Here is a 10736-nt window from a genome sequence, read left to right on the forward strand (position 1 = left end):
CACTTGTATGTAATAGCTATCAAATTATGTTAATTTATTTCTATTTGTACCATCTATCTTGGAAGAGTGTAGCTTTGCGTTTTTCTTTTCCTGTTGCTGCTTACTTTGGCTGAAGCATCTGCATTCCCCTGTGCTGTAACTTTAGCTCCTTTTCCTGTCTAATTCTATGGAACACAGTCAATAAATAATCCAAATGTTCCAGAATGTGACATCAGTTTCTTTCACCTCCACTTATTTTTAACACCACCTACTGAAGCTGAGTTTTGAACCAGCAAGACCAATTCCACAAATAAACTCAATTCCTTTTATAAAGGTTTGTTTAACTATTCCTGTTACAATTCTGTTTACTACGTCACTCTGTAGTCCAACTCTGTACAATGGGGTTGATTTGTAATCTCCAAATATACCTCATTATTATTTCATCCTAACTCCTCCTGGCGATGTAGTATTACCAGTCAGCATTCGTGACTAACCTGCTCCAATGTTTCTCCATAACTTTATTGGTGCACTTCCTTGAGTTGAAGCACATAAAAATACCTCTCCTCTTGAAATAAAATATTCTGAACCTGTAGTGATCTGATTCTCATTACTTCTGGAGGGATTTTCTTTGTTGTCTTGAGAAATTTCTCACTTTTCAAAAGTAAATACGTTCTTTTTGTAAAATAGTTGCAGTTTCAATTCCTATTCCCTTTCTTCTGTCCTTTTTTTTTCCCCTGAGGATTCCTTGAACATTGCGCATGCAGCAATGGGCTTTGGTATGTTTGGTCTTATTGCAGTGGAAGCCTTTTTTTTGTTTCTAACCTTTTTTGCTTTATTCATTTTTGTACATCTCTTTATTTCCTAAAATCAGCACCTGTTCCACCTGCAGGTTTTCTATCGTTCAATCTCCTTGTGGATATCCAAGTGGTTATCTGCCTGCCTGTCACTGTCAGGATTGAATTTCATAGGTTTCTGTCACAACTGCATCTTAGATAATTAATGCTCAACTAAATAAGGTTTAAGGTTTGTAGGGCTATTTCGAGTAGTTCAGAAATATGCTATTTCTGAATTATTTGATAGTCTTTATAAGTGATTACCTCGACTGGAATGGTTTAAGAGTTGAAAAAGTTTAGCAAAAAAAGCAGTTGAGGAACATGTGACAAATTTAAAGCAAAACGTTAATTGTTCACAGCACGATATATCCAGTGAGAAAGAAAGATTCTAAGGAGAGAAGCCAAACCAAGGAAAATGCAATCAGTTGAAAGAACAAGCATATATTGTGACAAGCATATATATAGGAGTAATACAGAGGATTGGGCAAGTTTTAAAAGCAACAAAGATGCCCCCCCCCCCCCCAAAAAAAAAACTTTGAGGGTAAATGAGGAAGTAATGTCAAAATGAACACCAAGAGCTCCTATGTAGACAGGGAGGGAGTGAAGAGAGGCTTAAGTGAGCAGAGGCCCCTTGGAGAATGAGGTGCAGAACCTGAAGATGGCAGAGGAGTTGAATAAGTACTTTCCATCAGTCTTCACAGTAGAAGAGCACTCCTGACATTCCAAAAATACTTAATCAAGGGTCAAAAGTGGGAGGGGGAATAAATGCAATATCCACTTATCCTGCTAAGCTATATGGCAATGTGGAGGTCCTGTGCATGTCAAGACATCGGCACCCAGTTGCAGAAGTTATTGCTGCACATGGATGTCTACACAGTGGGAACAAAAATTACAGTGAACGTAGATGAATATCACTAAAGAAGAAGTATTATGGAAACTAAAGGGGCTAAAGGCAGATAAGCCCTCTGGGTCTGTTGAGTTGAATCCAGAGGATATTAATGAAATACACATCAAAATAGTGAATCCATTTTATTCTGGGGAAATCCCTGAAGATTTGATAATGTTAATGTAATGCTGATATATTTTTTAAAAATGAGCAAGAAAAAAACAACAGATAATTATTGGCCAGTTTGATTAACACCTATCCTGGGAAATATTTGTATATATTATAAAGGATCTAAGAGCACAGCATTTATAAATACATAAAATAATCCAGTAGAGTTAGCATAGCTACATGAAGGGGGAAATCATGCCTGACAAATTCATTAGAATTATTTGAGGTGGTAAGAAATAGGATAGATAATGGGAAACCAATGGATGCAATATATTTGGATTTCCAAATGTTGCTTGATAAGATATTGCATTTTAAACTCTGACCTTATGGTATTATATTACCATGGACATAAGATTGCCTAACAAATAGAAGCCAAGATTTAGGAGAAGTGGGAGAATTATCAGGATGGCAATCTGTAATTAGTGGGGTGGCACAGGCCCATATTTATTTGCTTTCTATTTACATTAGGGGTTTAGATAGGGTTGACCATAAGAACCTTTTTCCATGTATGGAGTCAGCTATTACGAGGGGGCATAGCTTTAAATTAAGGGGTGGTAGGTATAGGACAGATGTTAGGGGTAGATTCTTTACTCAGCGACTCGTGAGTTTATGGAATGCCTTGCCAGTAGCAGTGGTGGACTCTCCCTCTTTATGGGCATTTAAACGGGCATTGGATAGGCACATGGAGGATAGTGGGCTAGTGTAGGTTAGGTGGGCTTGGATCAGCGCAACGAGGGCCAAAGGGCCTGTACTGCGCTGTATTTTTCTATGTTCTATTAATGACTTGGATAAAGGAAATTAATGCACCAAGTTTGCAGATGATACAACAATAGATGAGAAGACAGATGATGAGGCTAACACAAAGATTCAATGGAGGGATATAGATGGGTTAAGTGAATGGGCAAGAACTTGGCAGATAGCATATAATATGGGAAAATGTGAGGTTAAGCACTTTGGCAGGAATGAGATCTTATTTAAATGGAGCAAGACTGCAGAAAGCTATAGCACGTCAGGATTTAGAAGTCCATGTGCACCAATCAGAAAAGGCTAGCATCCAAGTTCAGCAGATAATAGAGCAAGCCAATGGCATATTCAGCTTTAGTTTAAAGAAAGCAGTATATAAATAGGAGAGTTCTGCTAAAAATGTAGAAGACTATTTAGACAAGATTTACAATACAGTGAACAGTTTTGGTCCTGTTAGCTAAGGTTGTAGTTTATGGAAAGTATTCAGCCTAGAGCTTGGTGACCAGTGGTGTTCTACAGTGATATGTTCTGGAACCTCTGCTCTTTGTGATATGTGTAAATGACTTAGATGAGGAAGTGGAAGGGTGGGTTACTAAATTTGCTGATGGCATGAAGGTTGGTGGAGTTGAGGAAATCGTGGAGGGCTGTTGTAGGTTGCAACAGGACATTAGGCGAAAGTGAAGACTGCAGATGGCTGGAGATCAGAGTCAAGATTAGAGTGGTGCTGGAAAAGCACAGCAGGTCAGGCAGCATCTGAGGAGCAGGAAAATCGACGTTTCGGGCAGGAGCTCTTCATCAGGAATGAGTCTGCCCGGAACATTGATTTTCCTGCTCCTCGGCTCTGCCTGACCTGCTGTGCTTTTCCAGCACCACTCTAATCTTGACTGCAACAGGATATTGACAGGATGCAGGAGTTAGGCTGAGATGTCACGGATGGAGTTCAACCTGGAAAAGTGTGAAGTGATTCACTTTGGAAGGTCAAATTTGAATGCAGAATACAGGGTTAAAGGCAGGATTCTTGGCAGCGTGGAGAAACAGAGGGATCCTGGGGTCCACGTCCATAGATCCCTCAAAGTTACCCCCCAAGTTGATAGGGTTGTAATGAAGGAGTATGGTGTGTTGGCTTTCCATTAGCAGAGGAATTGAGTTTAAGAGCTGTGAGGTTATGTTACAGCTCTATAGAGCCCTAGTTAGACCACACTTGGAATATTGTGTTTGGTTCTGGTCGCTTCATTGTAGGAAGGATGTGGAAGCTTTAGAGAGGGTGCAGAGAAGATTTACCAGGATGCTGCCTGAACTGGAGGGCATGTCTTAGGAAGACAGGTTGAGGGAGCTAGGGCTTTTCTCATTGAAGCGAAGAAGGATGAGAGGTAACTTGATAGAGATGTACACGATGTTAAGCTACATAGAGTGGATAACCAGAGACTTTTTCCCCAGGATGGAAATGGCAATCACGAGGGGGCATAATTTTAAGGTGATTGAAGGAAGGTTTAAGGAAGATATCAGAGGTAGAGTTTTTACACAGAGAGTGGTGGGTGTGTGGAATGCACTGGCAGCAGTGGGAGTAGAGTCAGATACGTTAGGGACATTTAAGCCACTCTTGCATAGGCACATGGATAATAGTAAAAGGAAGGATATGTAGGTTAGTTTGATTTTCGAGTAGGATAAAAAGTCAGCACAACAGAGGGCCGAAGGGCCTGTACTGTGCTATACTGTTCTATGTTCTAAAAGATATACTGGCACTGCAGGCAATCAAAAGCCTTATGAAGTGTTCCTTTTTTGGGGTTCCTTACTTAATGAAAGATATACTAACAGTTCAGAGAGAGTTAACAAGGCAGATTCCAGGTATGAAGGTACTGTCTTAGAAGGGGAGGTTATAAAGTCAAAGAGATTTACAGCACAGAAAAAGGCCCATTGCATCCACACTGTCAAAACAACCCCCTAGCTATTCTAATTTCATTGTTCAACACTTGGCCATAGCCTTGTATGCCCTGGCATCCCAAGTGTACATCCAAATACTTCTCAAATGTCATGAAGGTTTCTACCTCTCCCACCCTTATAGGCAGTGAGTTCCAAATTCCCGCCACCCTCTTGGGTGAAAAAGTTTGTTGTTATCTCTTCACTTAAACTTCTGCCCCTGACCTTAAATCTATGCCCCTGTTCATTGATCCCTCCATCAAGGGGAGAGAAGTTTACTCCTGTCTACCCTATCTATGCCCCATATAATTGTATGCATCTCAATCGTGTCCCCTCTGCTTTCAGAAACTAAGTGTGTCCAATCTCTCTTCATAACTAAAATACTCCAGTCCAAACAACGTTCTGGTAAATCTCCTCACATCCCTCCTATAATGTGGATTCCAGAACTACATGCAGTACTATAGTTAAAGCCTAACCAACGTTTTAGACAGTTACAGCATAACCTCCCTGCTTTTAAACTCTATGCCTCAGCTAATAAAGGTTTATGTACTATATGCCTTCTTAATCACTTTAGCCATTAATCCTGATACCTTAATGGGCTAGTGTACATTTACTCCAATCATCAGTACTTCCCAGGGTCCTACCATTCATCTCCTTGCTGTGAGTAGGTTAACGGTTCCAGGTTGAATAAGTTGGCTTATGCCCATTGAAGTTTAAAAGAATGAGAGGTGACCTTATTGAAACATGTTAAGATTCTTAGTGTGCTTGACAGAGTAAATGCAGAGAGATTATTTCCTCTTGTGGGAGAGTTCTAGAACCAGAGTGTGTTATCTGAGAGTACGGATGCCCATTTACGACAGAGATGGGGAGGAATTTCCTTTTCAGTCACTCATGGGACGGGACCATCGCTGGCAGACCTGCATTTAGTGCCCATCCCTCATTGCCCTTGAGAAGTTGGTAGTGAGCTGCCATCTTTAACTGCCGCAGTCCACGATGCTGTAGATTGACCCTTCGGGAGGGAACTCCAGGAGTTTGCCCCAATGACTGTGACGAAACAATATATTTTCAAGTCAAGGTGATGAATGAGTTGGAGGGGAACTTGATTGTAGTGGTGTTCCCACAGATCTGCTGCCTGTGTCCTTCTCGATGGAAGTGGTCATGAGTTTGGAAGGTGCTGTCTAAGTTTCTTTAGTGAATGTTTGCAGTGCAGAAGTGGTAGAGGGGAGTGAATCTGTAAAGTTCTGTACTGCAGAGGGCTGTTGAGTATGGGTTAAGTATATTCAAGGCTGAGATAGATCCTTTTATCAGCAAGGGAATCATAGTTTATGGGGAAAGGCAGAGTTTTGATGGGCCTAATGCCCAAATTCTGCGCCTGCATCTTACGGTATAACTACCATGAATCTTTTCTAAAAGAGAAATTAACCTCAATTATGGCCTCCACACTAGTGTCTTCTCGATTCTATTTGTAAACTTGTTTCGTCCTGGATTCAAATATTTACTCTCGCAGTTAAAAATCTAACAGTATCTTTCTATTAACACCACTGGCATCTGCAATTACTTACTCACTGAACACACGTTAGATTTCAACCATAATCCGGGAAGGCATTTCTGACCTAGTTATTTGTAAAGAACACCCTTCACAGAAATAACTGTCACTCATCTATTTTTATTTTAAAATCCATTTCCAAAAATGTTATTATCATATATATGTATAAATAAATTTGCATTTCCTTTCACCATCCCCAAGAAAAACAGAAGTGTATCATTAGATTACTTACAGTGCGGAAACAGGCCCTTCGGCCCAACAAGTCGACACCGCCCCGCCGAAGCGTAACCCACCCATACCCCTACATCTACATCGACATTGACTCCTTACCTAACACTACGGGCAATTTAGCATGGCCAATTCACCTGACCTGCACATCTTTGGACTGTGGGAGGAAACCGGAGCACCCGGAGGAAACCCACGCAGACACGGGGAGAATGTGCAAACTCCACACAGTCAGTCACCTGAGGCGGGAATTGAACCCGGGTCTCTGGCGCTGTGAGGCAGCAGTACTAACCACTGTGCCACCGTGCCACCCGTATCCTTAAGAGGCATTTTAAATTCCCATTAAAGAGTTCTTCTTAACACTATTTCTATATTAGATTAACAACAATTATATATTTACTTTAATGCACAATAAGTTTTGTTGTAACTTCATTTTACATAAATCTATTTGATTAATGCTATTCACCTTAATTCACATGTCATCATAACAAAATATCTGCTACACATTCACCTTTTCCAGGTAAATGAATATTTTTAAAAATAGTGTGGCTAGAATATTAAACTGCAACAAAACAACTAAGTATTTGCCCTGAACCTTTCTAATAAAGTGAAATTATGTATGAATAGCAGCTTCTTCACAGTTGTTGGAGATTTAATTTGCAAAGTAACTGTATCAACACAAGATTCACTGTCTCTTCCAACTGTTGATAATTTCTGTTGACAGGCATTCAGTTTCTTCGCAAAATAACTGACAGTCTATTTAATCTCCATTTTGTCTCAAATGTAAAAAGGCACCCACCACCAGTTTCACTGGCATCAACAGCCTGTCTGAATGATTTGGTGATGGTAAACCCAGTGTGACTCAGCACAGCTTTCAAGTTTGTGGAGGGTAATCGGTTGGTCCTATGTCCATTCACATTTTTATTTTTGCTATTTTTCAATAAATTTTTAAAAGGAACCACTGCAGTGTTGAAATCCAGAATAAGCTTCTGGTGCAATCGACTCATGTCAATATATCGCAGAAATTTGAGTCTTCTCATGTAAGGTAAAATTCAAAGTAGCTCTTCTTCCTACTTCTCCATCTGTTACTTTGCCCTGTCCTACAGTGTGGCCAAAATAAGTCACCTTTGCTTTGGCAAAAATCCACATTTAGCCAAACGTATGACCAAATTATCTCCTTGTGGGTGATTGAGGAGTTTGTTCTAGAGATGCAAATATTCTCAGTTTTAGCTCAATACAACTAAATCATCCATGTAGACAAAGTGATTAATAATTAACAAGTTGCTGGTGAAGATTTCCTGTAGTGCAACTTCAAGGGAGCGGGCAAGATTATTTTTTGCCACAATTTTTGTTCCGCAACTTTACCAACTAGAAACACCGAAACCATTGAGGAACTGATGGAAGATGATGAAGGGCAAGGCGTATCTATCTCTCAAGCTGCAAGTGTTCTTCTGTGATAGCCTATTGTGAAACACTAGCTGCTGATTTCCTGGTTCCCCTACATAAGCAGTCCCTGGCAATGTTAGCTTCAGAATTCTCTCAACCTGAACTGTATTTGGCAGACAAACAGATATCCCCCGTTTTTCAAAAGTTCGCATTATGCCATTTTGCTTTTATGAAAGACCTACGTTAGTACCTGTTTTCACAAATCCGAAGAGGATTTTTGCTTTTGTGAAAAACAGCAAAGTTTTTCCCATGTAAATGAACGCTTCTTCACTTTACACCATTTTGGCTTACGGAATATTTCATAAGAATACTTTCGCATAGTGGGGGAAACCTGTAATCACATATTCCAAGATAGATTGCAGTGACTTGCTGTCATGCATGAGGGGATTCCAGAGAACTCCAGACCTCTAACGTAAACAACAATTAACATTAGCCGTGGGGAAGATACTTGAATTTATAATTAAATTACAATAACTAAGCACTCAAACTGTATAAGCTGGTCAAAGAACATTGTGCCATGAACTTGCAAAGAATAGATTATGTTTAGATTAGATTACTTACAGTGTGGAAACAGGCCCTTTGGCCCAACAAGTCCACACCAACCCACCGAAGCGCAACCCACCCAGACCCATTCCCCTACATTTATCCCTTCACCTAACACTACGGGCAATTTAGCACGGCCAATTCACCTAACCTATTGTCTAATTATTGAATTTCTTAAGGTTACTCTCTGTCTCAAAAGGAGTATTATTAAAAATTTGTTGACGAGATGTGTTGTTGGCTGGGCCAGCATTTGTTTTTCATCTAAAATTGCCCTTGAAAAGGTCGTGGTGAGCCACTGCCTTGAATCACTGCCGCCCATTTAGTGTAGGTGCTGTTAGAAAGTGTCTGCAAGGAATTTGATCCCAGCGCCAGTGAAACAATGTAGTCCCAAGACAGTATAATGAATGGCTTGGAGGGGGTCTCACCCCCTACCCCTCCTCGAGTTGTGAGCCCAACATTCAGCTCACCTTGTCCTTCTAAGTGGTGGAGGTCATTGCTATATAAGATGATTTGATGATTTCCTACAGTGCATGTCGTATGTAATACACACTGTTGCCACAGTGTGTCACTGGTGGAAAGAGATTTCAATCAATTGAGCAGCTTTGACTTAGAGCTGTATTGATATTCTTTATAAACTCAGCCTCTCATGAAGGATCCATTTTGTAGCGACTGAGTAAAATCCAAGGCAAAGCAGTTCCACAACATTTCTAGCATTTCTCTGTCATTGTCTGTGAGTTTATTTTGCTTCTTTTACAAAGTATGTGCTGAGATTAAAGTGCTTTCTTTGTGCTTCTATACAGTCAGAATTAAAAATGTCTTCTTGATGAAAGTGTTACGACTGCGAGGTATAAAATTAGTTTAGAATGTTACTTGATTTATTTATTGTCATGTGTATTATTGTTCCAAAATACAGTGAGAAGTGTTGTATAGGCATAATCTGCAAGGCACAAGTCAGGAATGTGAGGAAGATCTCTCTGGGATTAGTGTGGCTCCAACAATAATGAAGAAGATCAGCACTATTCAGAAAAAGGCTCAAAGTTCATCCACCACTTTCAACATTCACTTCCTCCAGTATCTGTGCCCTGTGACAGCTCTATGCCATCTACATGGCACACTGCAGAAACTCATCAAGACTCCTTCAAGAGCCTGTAGTACTTAGAAGGACAAGGGCAGCAAATACACGGTTGCACCGTCACCTGCAAGTTTCCCTCCAAGGTACAGTCATCCTGATTTGAAATTATATCGCTGATCCTTTATTGTCGCCGGATCAAAATCCTGGACCTCCCTCACCAACAGCACTACAGCCCACGTACCGTAGAGAGGCAGCTAAAGTGGTTTAAGAAGATAGCTCACCTTCTACTGGATGGCATGGTGGCTCAGTGGTTAGCACCGCTACCTCACAATGCCAGGCACCCAGGTTCAATTTCACCCTCAGGCAACTGTCAGTGTGGAGTTTGCATGTCCTCCTTGTGTCTGCATGGGTTTCCTGCAGGTGCTCCGGTTTCCTCACACAGTCCAAAGATGTGCAGGTTAGGTGCATCAGCCAGAGACAATGTAAACAGGGTGTCTTTTTGGGTGGGACACTGTTCGGAGGGTCGGTGTGGACTTGTTGGGCCAAATGGCCTGTTTCCACACTGTAGGGATTCGATGACCATCACCTTCTGGTTGGCACAGTGGCTCAGTGGTTAGCACTGCTGCCTCACAGTGCTAGGGACCCATGTTTGATTCCAGCCTCGAGCGACTGTCTATGTGGAATTTATACATTCGCCTGGTGTCTGCGTGGGTTTCCACCCACAGTCCAAAAATGTGCACCTTAGATAAATTGGCCAAGCTAAATTGTCCAGGGATATGCAGTCTAGGTGGATTAGGCATAGGGACTACAGGATTACAGGGATAAGATGGGGAATGAATCTGGGGGGAAAAAAAAGAGATGTTCTTCAGTGGATCAGTATGGACTCTGGTGATTCTGTGATTCTCTAGAGCAACAAGGGTTGGGCAAAAAAAAATGGGCTAGCCAGTAATGCTGGTATTCCATGAATAAATTTTAAAAATAAATCATAACTCTACAGATGTAATTGCAAGCAAACAGCAAATATAGAAGAAAATGTATTTCAAAAATTGTAATCCTGTTGTTTTATTTTAACAAGCTCATTAAATTGCGATTCCTTGCCATTTATTTCGAGTGCATTCTGATTGGATTCTGGTCCTAACTTTTCTTGCTGTCTACAATGGTTTGCATTCCAGTTTGAAGTTTGTGACAGCTCAAATGCCAGGAAATATGATGTGGGTCAAAACTGAACCTTTACCTCTAAACATATGGCTTAATTCCTCAAAAAAACATATTTGCATCACATGCACAGAACTGAACTGCATTTGTGACTGTGACACAGTCTATATATATTGTGTGTCTGTCTGTGTCTGTGTGTGTATTTATATGTAATTTTAAAAA

The 10736-nt window shown here is 40.7% G+C and overlaps 1 long non-coding RNA gene across 1 annotated transcript; it reads left to right on the forward strand.

The window, feature by feature from the left end:
• The first annotated feature begins 1321 nt into the window (after window positions 1-1321).
• LOC140464409 (uncharacterized) lies at window positions 1322-10459 on the forward strand. Its single transcript, XR_011954922.1, has 2 exons — window positions 1322-9017; window positions 9201-10459. It is a non-coding gene; the product is annotated as an uncharacterized lncRNA (long non-coding RNA).
• The last annotated feature ends 277 nt before the right edge of the window (window positions 10460-10736 follow it).

The sequence above is a fragment of the Chiloscyllium punctatum genome, chromosome 40 (assembly GCF_047496795.1).
Source record: "Chiloscyllium punctatum isolate Juve2018m chromosome 40, sChiPun1.3, whole genome shotgun sequence".
NCBI lineage: Eukaryota > Metazoa > Chordata > Chondrichthyes > Orectolobiformes > Hemiscylliidae > Chiloscyllium > Chiloscyllium punctatum.